This window comes from Tachypleus tridentatus, chromosome 7, assembly GCF_004210375.1.
Source record: "Tachypleus tridentatus isolate NWPU-2018 chromosome 7, ASM421037v1, whole genome shotgun sequence".
Taxonomy (NCBI): Eukaryota; Metazoa; Arthropoda; class Merostomata; order Xiphosura; family Limulidae; genus Tachypleus; species Tachypleus tridentatus.
The window spans coordinates 139,679,898-139,692,218 of NC_134831.1; the positions used below are offsets into that span (position 1 = coordinate 139,679,898).

The 12,321-nt window shown below is 31.2% G+C and overlaps 2 long non-coding RNA genes across 2 annotated transcripts; one reads left to right on the top strand and one right to left on the bottom strand.

The window, feature by feature from the left end:
* Positions 1–827: 827 nt before the first annotated feature.
* LOC143256733 (uncharacterized) lies at positions 828–11,753 on the top strand. The gene is made up of 3 exons (XR_013031458.1): positions 828–897; positions 2,182–2,419; positions 11,561–11,753. It is a non-coding gene; the product is annotated as an uncharacterized LOC143256733 (long non-coding RNA).
* Positions 8,471–11,611, bottom strand: LOC143256732 (uncharacterized). Its single transcript, XR_013031457.1, has 3 exons — positions 11,490–11,611; positions 9,267–9,530; positions 8,471–8,624 (listed from the first exon to the last, which is right to left on the bottom strand). It is a non-coding gene; the product is annotated as an uncharacterized LOC143256732 (long non-coding RNA).
* Positions 11,754–12,321: the final 568 nt, after the last annotated feature.

Sequence of the window (12,321 nt, forward strand, 5' to 3'; positions counted from 1 at the left end):
CAGTCATTATTTTTTGACAGAACAAACATCAGACAAACATAATCTTATAATTCGGAATTAGAGGCAGTGCGAACAAAAAGAAAACTTTGTAGCTCGTAAACAGCAGTAGGCTTAAGGGTTTACAACCCAAAAGTCCAGATTTTATTTTGCGTGTTGACAGACATGGCATATTTATTGGCGTATTGTTGGGCTGAAACATACATTAAAAAATGTATTAATAGTAACGCAATATTTGCTTACTACGCCATAGAAATTTAGTTGAATTCGAAAGTAAAAAAAGATATGTCTGCTAGTGCAGAAGCTAACAAATAATGTTTACGTCATTATTGTCAAGGTATCCTAGAACTAGTACTAGGCAATAAACAAGGGTTTAAAATAACGGTTCAGTAACCAAAAAAACAAAAAGCCGACATGTTGAAAATGTCACGTTTTAATGACTCATCGTTAGCTATTAAATTATTTTAATATCTGATAAAATTTAGACAATATACATATTTTCATGCATGTGTGTTCCTCTAATTTAGTTTTACATTTCAGATTAACAATTAAATATGTAGTATATACTTTTTAAAGTAGAAAAGGAAAAAAAAGTAAAGAAAAACTATAGAGAGTTAACCCTTATCAACAAGGAAACGCTGTAACTCTGGGATATCACAAACAGGTACGTCATAGTTAAAATACCTTCAGTACCAACCTACAAACTTGAAGTTACTCATTAAATTGGAATATGCTAGGTCAACTTTGATGGTTTTCCTGCGGGTATGAAGGACACTTACGGTATAAAAATGGTCACAGGTCAGAAGTTACTGCATTTCGCTGGTTCCAGATGTCAATACAATAAGTCAAATTATTCGGGATTGTATCGTTTTCTTCTACTCAACAAATATGAAGACTTTTGTAAGAAAAGTTACTCATTCTTGTTTCATTGCGTTCAATTATTTATACAAGTGTTAAGAACTAAACCTTTTTTTCATTTACACGTTAGCGTTCTTCTGGGCAAGTAATTAAAAAATCTGGCTTACTTTCCGTGTTCATTATTTGAAATTTTGAAAGTTACGTTTTTTTTCTTTCTGTTTAACGTGTATAGCGCTTTTATTGGGTTGATTTATCCATACAGATCTTTCTAACTAAGCTTTCGTCATTCACGCTGAATAGCGTCTTTCTGGGAGATTAATTAAATGGATACGTGTAAGATACAGCTAGAGTAACAGGACGACACTGTCAATAGAGATATATTCATTTAGTTATATAAGTAACTTTTCTACATAATATGTGTATATTATTACCGTATGGAGAAGAAAAAAGTCAGTGTTTCAATATTAAATATAGATATATATATATATATATCCAATAAGTATATCTGAATCTGTCTATTCAAATCCTATTAGTCATTCAATCGATTTAGAAAGAAAATAATGAATGTAACGGTGATTTTGGTCATTTTATATGTAATCATACATAAATCTGATCGGTTTTGTGTAGAACACATAAACCTGCATTTAGAACAAACTTTTCATCAATTTGTTTATCTACGCACAAACCGGCATAACATAAAATCTGCTATTTCCCCATAATGGGGATTGAAGCTGAGATCTTAGTGTTATAAACCCTCAACATTTCCTTTAAGCTTGTGAAATTTCAGGAAGTAAGTTACCGTGTATAATACAAATATGGTAGCTTTAGTATATGTTGGATACAAATGTTCGTTAGAGTGTTAAGTATAATAGTTGTTTAGGCGATAAATAATAAAAGAATAAAGTACGCTAGAACTTAATCTATTGAATACAGCGAGTGACTAAAATAATATCTTAGTTTTTAAACACAGTAAGAGTGAACTTTAACAGAAAAGTTGATTGATCAAGCCTTTTAAAATATGTAGCATCAGACTATAACGTTATAAATTACCATAACACGTAACAAGAATATTTTTACGAATGTTTTTTCATATCCTCGTATACGATATCTAACTGTTTAATTTATTAATTCTTGAACAATGAAAATCCGTTGGTAAAACAAACAAACAACTTATTACTGTAAATTTAGTGAAATGTTAAATTCTGGATAAGTGTTTCCACATAAATGTTGTATCAGAAATAATATTGTTTTCTTCTTATTCCACATGAACGAAAATAGTTTTCTGTTTGACTTTATTTGGCATTTTGTATTTTCGTATATTTTCAGTTTGCTATTTTGTTTCTGGCTGTTGTGGCTACTGCCATCGCTGGATTCCTGAGACCCTATCTAGGCTATGGCTACGCTGGTTATGCTGGCTACCCTTATGGTGGTTATTATGGTGGCTACTATGGTCATGGCCATGGATATTTTGGGCACCTTGGCTACGGTTATCCTTACAGATATGGCTATGGATATCTGGGCTATGGTTATCACTAATTAAAAAAAACTCCGTCTTCATGTCAAGGTGAGTAATGTTTAAACTTCGTGAACTACACTAGCGTATTAAATCTATTTATTTTTATTTAAAAGTGTATTATGATATAGCTCAACTTCAGAATATCTGTACAGAAGAAATTCAGAAATATGAACTGATTCAAAAATGTATTGTGTCGACATAATTGAATTAAAAAAAGAGTTTGAGATAGAATATGGTTTCTAAAATAATATTATATTGGTTGGTATGTATTTCACAAAGACACAGTCGTGCACAACGTGTTGTTATAAAGTACAAACAATCTTAAACAAACTGAATTTTGTGAATCACTTTTAAGTATGTATTTTAGCATGTGTAATTTCGTAACTATTTAACACATCAATAGACAAAATACGTAAATGTGCATAACTATGAATACAGTCATAGAAACAGTTGAGAAGAAAAATACAAAAGATCGAAATGTGTAAAAAATTACTAAATGACGATAACTTGAAGTGTAAACAATGTATGAAATATTGGTGTCAAAGAAGAAAACGTTAGAAAGTGTTTTTGATATTATCATATATAATAGGACTAAAACTTAAAAACATGTTATTTAGTTTGATAAAGAAATCGAACAACAAATAATCGAGTGAATTTTGAAATCAAATTTTATTAATATAAACTAGCAATTGTTTCTCTTGTTTTGTAATCCTAACTATGTGGTTTACTTTATTACACTTTGTAATATTGTAATATTGTGGTTTACTTTATTACACTTTGTGTAATATTATTACTTTGTGACATTTATTCTTCAACTGGCTACAAAGAGATAAACATTATCTGAACTGTAGATACGAATATATTTAAGGTAGCAATAACACTTAACACTGGGCATATATACATGTTGGCAAAACAATGTTAAACACTTATTATAACCTTCAAGTTGACACAAAATACAGATATAAATTTGTAATATTTAAAAGTACACTTTCAGTCATGTACGTCGTTAATACGGTAGGGATAAAGGAATATACAACGTAAAGTGTTTTAACACAATAACTTTACTTAGAAATGACAAAGATATGTGAAAATTGAAACACATACAGTTTGTGAATATCCTTACAGCTTGAATTAAAACCTTTCAAAATTTTGTGCAACTTTAATAGGTCTGAATTATACTCATAATAAGACAATTGGTAAAGATTTATTATTTTTTTAATTTAAGAAAACAAACACAATTCATATAACGCTAACAAAATAATTGTATCAATCCAACTAAATTAATACATACAATAAAGTACACTGTTTTATAAATAATTATACTAATTCAGCTAATCCAAAATGTTAAAGAAAGTACATTAACGTTAAAAAAAAATAAAGTTAATCCAAATAATCCAAGATGTAGAAAAAATTACGCTAGGGTTTACGAAACAACTATACTAATCCGAGTAATCTGAAATGTTAAGAAAAGTATATTGAAGATTTAATGTATACTTTCATAATCCGGCTATAATAGTTTCAAAAGTTCAGTCATCCATGTCTAAATCCAGGAAACTCAACTGCAGAAATGTAATCTCGGAAGATTATCACTTATTACTACGATTTATACAGCTTAAAATAGATACGTAACCAATTTATGATACTTGCGAACAGGATTGATACACACAGTTTATTTTTCTCATACAAATATATTTTAATATACAAACAAAAATACAATTTACGATAACAATTATTACAAATGGTTAATATAAAAGTGATTTATATAAAAAGCTTTTACAAACTTACAAACAGTATTGAAGTTTTTTTTCTGGTCTGGAATTTATTTGATATCTTCTCGATGGTTCACGATGAGCGAATTAATTTCTAGTTGACGTATAAACGATTCACTTAACAGGGATCTAACTTGTCCCGTATTATTCTTCGCTGGCCTCGCACTTTTTACAAGTTGATTTTTTTCACCGCTAGAGTTCTGTTACGTTTTCGTCAATATACTGACATCAGACTTCAATCCACTGAGGTTAAAGAGTTTATAATGTTCGAAATCTATAAACTTTCCCGGTTATATACCTGTAGTTTCCCAATTAATAAGCGTTAATCATAAATATAGTTACCGAAATTTATACCAAATCAACTATAACAAACCAGTAATAAATATTCTCCTGGCACCTTGCGTTGGTTACATTTTTCATGCGTAAGGCCAGATTCTAGAAGTTTCAGCTCGCACGACGATACTCATATTTGCACTCGAGAATTTCTACAACTTTAGCAATAGACTACAAGTTTGCAATACAGAGTTAACATACATTTCTAATTATAAAATTAACTTACACTAATATCTGTTTCAAAGTAAATATGTAATAACTGCAATTCCGTCACAAGGTGGAAAATACCTTTCCCCAGACTAGCCCTATCCACCATGGTATTTTTATTGTTCATGACACAAAGTTTAAGTGTCTTAGATTCAAACTTTTATTAAACTACTTTCTGTATATGTTATTCCAATTAAAATAGCACAAACTATTACCTAATAATCCATATTTTAATAGTGTGTAAGGTTTAAGTTCTTAATTCTACAGGGGAATATTTTAAAAATCCTGAATTTCCCCTATTGTGACACATGTGACACATTTTCTCTTAGCATGTCATCATCCCTTTTCTATTCACCACCCCTTCAAAAAGTATGAAATTAAACGTAAATTATTCTCCATAAAATCTTCATTGCTAGGATAATCCACATTTATTGTAGGCTTCAACTTTGTTTGGTTACAGAGCTATCTAATAGACAATTAGACTCGTCTTTTCACACCCACTTGTTACATCCTCTCTTTCATAATTCGTTACTGGTTCACATTTACGTTTAATTATATATTATCCATAAACATAACAAACTCAATGTTTTCATCTATCAAATGGCATATTGTATAATCATTTGTTCTGAAAGGTAAAATATCTATTTTACTCAGAGTACGATCATTGTTGACGTGAGAAGTTAACAGCTAGCTTGCTTGAGTGGATTGTAACGAATGTTTTCGTACAGGTAGAAAGCAAGAACATTTTACAAAGATAAGGAAATGTATCTGCTATTTGTCCATATTGTTTAGATCATTATTTAATTAAATAAAAATTATCAATTGCAATACTATAGATAGTATAACGTAAGTCCCTCATTGGCACAACGGTATGTCATCGATCTCACAACACTAGAATTAGTCTTTCTACACTCTTGTTCAGCAGAGCACACAATCCAGGGTGTTGCTTTGTGCTCAATTTCAAACACAACAAAAGCATCAAAATTAAAGGTTAACTCTCTTTGATAAACGAAAGCGAAAAAAAAGTTGATGTGATAAATATTTTATTTCTTGTTTTCATTTTTATTCTTAAATATTATTGTAAAATCAACTAAAATATAGAAATAAATATCATTTAGATTAATTAAGATTAGATTAAGAAAAATAAAAGTTGTTCACGGGGTACGCACGCGAACTGTTTGTGCTACGTTAGCAGCACGTTCCACGCGAGAACAGTAGTTGGTCACGATTCAAAGGGTGAAAACAACAATCAAATTAAATTATAAATAGATGTATACTGGTACAAACTTAGATATAATTAGAATAAACGAATGTGGGTTTATATTACAACATGATGTTATTGCAGAAACAAAAAAGGATAATTAAGATTTATTTCGTTGTTGTTGTGGTGGTTATGAGGTCGCGCAGATTTACCATTCCCGTTTTAAGTTAGATTAGAGAAAATAACATATAAACTATCAAGTTTTAGTGTTTTTAATTTTACTTGAATTACTTACTTCGTGCTCACCGCTAGTACAGCGGTATGTCTACGGATTTACAATGCAAAATCACGATGGGCTTAGTAGATAGCCCGATGTGGCTTTGCTATAAGAAAAACGCACTTATTTAGCTGATATATAGCTCATGCATTAAGTCAAACACAATAGTCCCGTTCACCTCATTCGATTTTTAGAAATGGTTCCTTATATACACTTACTATAATATATGACATGTGAATAACCAATCAATAGCTCGGAATGTCACCCTAGGGGGCTTTTCAGTCATTTTAATCTGTGAAAAAGCTTTCACATTTTCTATATCCAACATTTATAGGAGGTTGTTGTTTTGAATTAAGCACAAAATGGTCTATCTGTGCTTTGCCCACCACGGGTATCGAAACCCTGTTTTTAGCATTGTAAGTCCGCAGATATAGCGCTGAGCTACTGGGTGTCATTTATATTAGGTACGTTGTCTTTAGTTTGATCGAAGTTTCATACATTTTTTATACCTAAATACATCTTAGTTACTAAGCTTAACAAATTATAGTGCAATTATACTGTATCACTATAGTTACTTATGAGTTTTTGGAATACATAAAACCTTAAAAAATTATAATAATATATGATAACAAATAATAAATATATCTAAATATATAACGTTATGAGGCTCAATATACCTATGTGAAACATGTGCACATTCGTGTTCTAATATGTAGTCATTCTAGCAGAAACAAACAAATTATATTTATTTCCACAGTTCTTATGAAGTTTACGAGGCAGGTCAATTAACAAACTACACATATGGTATAGAAAACAACATAAAATATAAACTCTTACTGATTTTTTGTGTACTAAAACCTGTAAGCTGTCTGTCGAATTTTGTGATGGTACACTGTAAATACAGGGTGTTCGGAAAGTCACTGTGCACTTATATATTTATTAACAGACAAAACTGTACAGTGACTTTCCGAACACTCTGTATTTAACATGTGCAAATGTGTATGTGAACTCATATTTATTATATAGATGTTCTTGCGAAAGGCTCATCCATTACAATAAATTAAAATATTCTTTGTGTACATTCTTTTTTACTTATGCATTAAGAAGTCATTTTAGTGTGTTTTGATCGTTCGTGATGGGTAAAGAACAGGTTGCTCTTTGTGTATCTTCGAGCTTAATAACAAAGAGCAACAACAAGTAACAAGCGTGCTCTTAAATATTTGATGGAAAAACCGTATTTTGGCGAATCAAGTTTATTTGTAAATTATGTTGACAAGTGTCTCTACTAACATATTCGAGTGAAATTTGTCCATGTACGTAGCCAAATGAACATCATTGTCACGGCTTTTATATATAGTTAGAATACAATCTTTTAACGTTTTACGACATAAAAGATATTACAACCATTATTAAATAATCTTTACTTCTCATTCATGAAAATTCTGATATGAAAAAAAATAATTCTTTATATGTTAACTGTACAATCGAATTCGTTAAGTATCTTATTTCAGTAATTGCTCTACAGTTAGTAGAGTTTATATACAGTAAGCCTGCGGTGACATGCAGCTCTATACTGACGAAGTGAAAACACACGAAATAATTTTATGATATTTTAATAAAAGCGTACTGATGTGTTTCTTTTAATTTATATGAGAAATACAAGAATTTATATACAGGGTGAAGGCGACTGTAATCTAATTCTTTAATGAAGATCATATGTATATTTAACCCCAAACGTTTGTGATTAATTAACAGATTTTTTCGATTCAAAAATATACTTTAAGAGTTGATTTATGAGTATTGATATATAATTAATGATTTGTTTATATAATAGAGTTAGATGTGAATGTAGTTGTAAAATAATATTATATTTTGCTATTTAGGCTCTGATTTGTAACTGGTATTGTGCTGTCCAGAATAACATGTTCATTCATAAGATTAATCTTTTGTGTTATATTATCGATACTTTGTGCACAAATATAATAATAATGAATATTAATGTATTTTCTTTATAAGTGAAAGTATCTACAGTTTAATGAATATTGCTCGAGACAGTTGTGTAGTTTGAAACTTGGCCAGGTGTTAGATATTACGTTACAGTTATCAAAAGTTCAAATCAATAAGTCTAAATTATCTCGTTTTACAATTTCAGTTGCTGAATATGTTTATAATTATAATACGTCTGAACCTGGAAAAGACTAAAGGCTCGAACATCGTGTTCAGCCGTGTATACTGGTTTTTCACAGTTTTGTGTAGTGGTGAATAATCACAGTTTGTTCAGAAGTAAATCAGAACAAATTTAAATGAAGCAGTGAAGTTATAATGATTCAAATTTATTTACATTTCTCGCATTCTAAACAGATTTTTTTTATATACTACTTTCGACTGTGACTAATTTTGTAATATCTTTAAGATAATCTTTATTTCTTTCTGGCCGGTTGACGAACGAACGTCACAATTGGTAACCTATAATAAAAGTAAACCACAATGTTATGGGATAAAAAACAAGAGAAAGGATTACTAGTTTATATTAATAAAAATTATTTAAAATTCACTGCATTAATTGTTGTTCGATTTCTTTATCAAACTAAATAACATGTTCTTAAATTTTATATATTTCAATATTTCATACATTGTTTACACTTCAAGTTATCGTCATTTAATAAATTTTACACTGTTCTGTGGCTAAATTCAGAGTTGTGCACATTTACGTATTTTATGTTTTGACGTCTTTCACACTGGTGAAATTACACATGCTAAAATACATACTTAAAAGTGATTCATCATATATCTATTCACAAAATGCTATTTGGTCAAAACTCTCAGTACTTCATATAAATTCGTTCTGCATCATTTTCTCTTTATGAAATATATAATAGGCAATTAGCTTTATACAATACTATATTGAATATGACTAGAAATCCCGTATCATAAAGCCATCATCTTCTATCTCGACATCTTTTTATTTAATTCGAAGTTGAGCTATATCTTTAAACACTGTTTAAATATAGTTTCAATTATTGAGTCATGATTACTTCATACAAATATAAATAAAAATAAAAAACTTAAATACACCAGTGTAGTTCACGAAGTTTAAACATTACTTACTTTGATGATTTGAAACGGAGCTATTTTTTATCAGTGGTTACGATAGCCCAGATGTCCATAGCCATATCTGTAAGGATAACCGTACCCAAGGTGCCCAAAATATCCATGGCCAAGACCATAGTAGCCACCATAGTGGCCACCATAATAACCACCATAATGGCCACCATAAGGATAGCCAGCATAACCAGCGTAGCCATAGCCTCCGTAGGAACTCAATAATCCAGCCATAGCAGTAGCCACAAGAGCCAGAAACAGAACAGCAAACTGAAAATTGTGAAACATAGAAAATGATAAATTTTATTTACGAAAAAAAAATTACCAAATAAATTCAACAGAAAACTATATTACTGTTTTATTTCACAGAAAATCATATTACTTCTTAAACTATTAAGATATTATTTTAGTCACTCGCAGTATTATATATTCTTTATTCTTTCATAATTTATCATTTAGTTATCGTCTAAATTACTATAACACTTAACAGTCTAACAAATATTCATATATTTATATCCACAATGTACTAAACCTACCATGTGTTCACTGTGTACTACACGGTAATTTATTTGTTGAAATTTCACAATCTCAAAGACAATTTTCAGGGTCTATAACACTAAGATTTGAGCTTCAATCCCCATTGTGACCAGGGGTAGATTTTACGTTATGTAGGTTTGTGCTTAGATTAACAAATTAATGAAAAGTTTGTTCTAAATGCAGGTGTATGTGTTCGACACAAAACCGATCAGATTTATGTATGATGACATATAAAATGACCAAAATCACCGTTACATTCATTATTTTCTTTCTAAATCGATTGAATGACATAATAGGATTTGAATAGACAGATTCAGATATACTTATTGGATATATATATATATATATATTCTATATTTGGTATTGAAGCGCTAACTTTTTTTCTTCTCCATGCGGTCAGTAATATACACATGTTATGTAGAAAAGTTACTTATGTAAGTAAATGAATATACGAAGGCTGTTCAAAAAATACGCGGACTGTTTGAATTGCGCGGCTCCAGTTGGTTCCAGGGGAATCAGCTTCGTGTCGCTAGGTTCGCACAGATCAGCTGATTACGACGCCATTTCCCGATTGCAGATATCTTCATTTGTGTATTAGCTACGCGGTTTTAAGTGAAGTGCGATTTTTTTCGTTTGGCGGATTTCAAAATGAATGACCTGAAGGAGCAACGACTTGCTGTGAAATTTTGTGTTAAACTTGGAAAATCTGCGACTGAAACTTTTGCTATGCTTAACACGGCTTACGGTGATGTTGCTATGAAGCGTACGGCATGTTACAAGTGGCATGAACGTTTTAAGGATGGTCGACAGTCCATTGAAGATGATGAGCGTCCTGGACGTCCTTCCACGTCAACTGACGACCCACACGTCGACAAAATCAACACCCTGGTGCGGGCAAATCGACGTCTGACTGTCAGGGAGCTTGCTGAAGAGTGTGAGATATCAGTTGGATCTTGTTACGAGATTTTGACCGAAAAATTGAAGATGCACCGCGTTGCTGCGAAATTCGGCCCTCAGAACTCATGAGTTTTTGGCCAAACACTCAATCACTGTTCTTCCCCACCCCCCCTACTCACCTGACCTTGCTCCTTGCGAATTTTTCTTGTTCCCCAAACGTAAAAGACCCTTGAAAGGAAGAAGATTTGAGACGATTCCCGAGATTAAGGCAAATGTAACGAAGGAGCTGGAGCACATTACAAAAGAAGCGTACCAGGACTGTTTCAACAAGTGGAAACACCGTTGGGATAAGTGTGTGCGTTGGGGAGGAGAGTACTTTGAAGGGGTCCCAGACCTGTAACTTCTAAATAAAGTACATTTTGTTTTAAGACGTCAGTCCGCGTATTTTTTTCAACAGACCTCGTATCTCTATTGACAAGGTCGTCCTGTTACTCTGGCTGTATCTTACACTTATACATTTAAAGTAATTCTTGATAACAACGATAGAAAACAATAACAGACGTTAATTAATCTCCCAGAAATAATCTATTCAGCGTGAATGAAAAAAGATTTAGTTTTAAAGATTTGTATCAACACAATAAAATCGCTATAAACATCAAACAGAAAGAAACAAAAATGAGTAAATTTCCAAATTTCAAATAATGAATACAGAAAATAAGAATGAAAATAGGTTTAGTTCTTAATACTTCTATAATTAAATTAACGCAATAAATCAAGAAAAGTAACTTTTCTTACCAAAGTCTTCATATTTGTTCAGTAGAAGAGATCGATATAATCCTGAATAAACTGACTTATTATATTGACAGCTGGATACTGCGGCTTATAGTAAGTGCTGACCTGTGACCGTTTTTATACCGTTGTACAGCCCACGTGACCTATTCTCGTTCCTTGAGCAGCTTCAAGTTCGTAAGTTCGTAGATTGGTACTGATGGTGTTTGACCATGACGTACCCGTATGTGATATCTTTGAGATACCACGTTTCCTTGGTGACAAGGCTTAACTGTCTCTGTTTCCTTTATTCATTTTTCATTGTTATCTGCTTTGAAAAGTAATTCCTTTCAATTTTGAAGTTAATCTTATATATAAATCGAAACTGCAGAATTACATATATACATAGATTATGAATAGTTTTTGAAATATATTAATGTTTAACTTCAAAGCGGCCGGTGGTGAATCATTAAGATATGTTATTTTCACCTTTCTCCATTTTTTCTCAAGTATTTATTTTCAGTTCTTTCTTAATTACCTGATAATAATTTTAGGGCTTGACTTATGCTTGTAACTTTAGGATTATTTATTATATATATAATATATATATATCTTACACCTTAAAAATAAAAAGTCATATTTTCGGCTCAGGGTTAAAACATTTTGTTTCGTCTGTTTGTTTGTTTGTTTGTAGTTGCGTACAATTATGCACAATGCGTTATTTGTGCTTTGACCACCACGGATATAGAAACCTAGTTTCTAGGCTGTAAGTCTGAATGCTTATCGTTGTGCCCCTAGAGGGCTCTGTTTTGACATTAACAGTGCATTTTCGTGTTTACTTCTGCATGAGAACATAGTC